The sequence below is a fragment of the Physeter macrocephalus genome, chromosome 5, assembly GCF_002837175.3.
Source record: "Physeter macrocephalus isolate SW-GA chromosome 5, ASM283717v5, whole genome shotgun sequence".
NCBI lineage: Eukaryota > Metazoa > Chordata > Mammalia > Artiodactyla > Physeteridae > Physeter > Physeter macrocephalus.
Genome location: NC_041218.1, coordinates 45390638 through 45391936, shown reverse-complemented (window position 1 = coordinate 45391936; position 1299 = coordinate 45390638). Strand labels below are relative to the sequence as shown.

Sequence of the window (1299 nt, the reverse complement as noted above, 5' to 3'; positions counted from 1 at the left end):
TCTAGGTATTTTTTGATTTCCTCTTTGATTTCTTCAGTGATCTCTTGGTTATTTAGTAACGTATTGTTTAGCCTCCATGTGTTTGTGTTTTTTATGTTTTTTTCCCTGTAATTGTCTTCTGATGTCATAGCGTTGTGGTCAGAAAAGATGCTTGATATGATTTCAGTTTTCTTAAATTTACTGAGGCTTTATTTGTGACCCAAGATGTGATCTATCCTGGAGAACATTCTGTGTGCACTTGAGAAGAAAGTGTAAACTGCTGTTTTCAGATGAAATGTCCTATAAATATCAGTTAAATCTATCTGGTCTATTGTGTCATTTAGGCACAATAATTAATTTTCTTTGGGTGCATATATATTTATAATTGTTATATCTTCTTGGATTGATTCCCTTGATCATTATGTAGTGTCCTTCCTTGTCTCTTGTAACATTCTTTATTTTAAAGTCTATTTTATCTGATATGTGTATTGCTACTACAGCTTACTTTTGATTTCCATTTGCATGAAATATCTTTTTCCATCCCCTCACTTTCAGTCTGTATGTGTCCTTAGGTCTGAAGTGGGTCTCTTGTAGACATCATTTATATGGGTCTTGTTTTTGTATCCATTTAGCAAGCATTTGTCTTTTGGTTGGGGCATTTAATCCATTAACATTTAAGGTAATTATCCATATGTATGTTCCTATGACTGTTTTCTTAATTGTTTTGGGTTTGTTTCTGTAAGTCCTTTTTTTCTCTTGTGTTTCCTACTTAGAGAAGTTCCTTTAGCTTTTGTTGTAGAGCTGGTTTGGTGGTGTTGAAATCTCTTAGCCTTTGATTGTCTGTAAAGCTTTTGATTACTCCATTGAATCTGAATGAGATCCTTGCCAGGTAGAGTAATCTTGGTTGTAGGTTCTTCCCTTTCAACACTTTAAATATGTCATGCCACTCCCTTCTGGCTTGTAGAGTTTCTGCTGAGAAATAAGCTGTTAATCTTATGCGAATTTCCTTGTATGCTATTTGTCGTGTTTCCCTTGTTGCTTTTAATAATTTTTCTTTGTCTTTAATTTTTGTCAACTTGATTACTATGTGTCTCGGTGTGTTTCTCCTTGTGTCTATCCTGCCAGGGACTCTCTGCGCTTCCTGGACTTGGGTGGCTATTTCCCTTCCCGTGTTAGGAAAGTTTTCGACTATAATCTGTTCAAATATTTTTTCGGGTCCTTTCTCTCTCTTCTCCTTCTGGGACCCCTATTATGCAAATGTTGGTGTGCTTAATGTTGTCCCAGAGGTCTCTTAGGCTGTCTTCATTTCTTTTCATTCTT

The 1299-nt window shown here is 35.6% G+C and overlaps 1 protein-coding gene across 1 annotated transcript in view; it reads left to right on the top strand.

Annotated features, from left to right (window-relative positions):
- AVL9 (AVL9 cell migration associated) overlaps positions 1 to 1299 on the top strand; it is a 77474-nt gene that overhangs the window by 52075 nt on the left and 24100 nt on the right. The window lies entirely within an intron of this gene.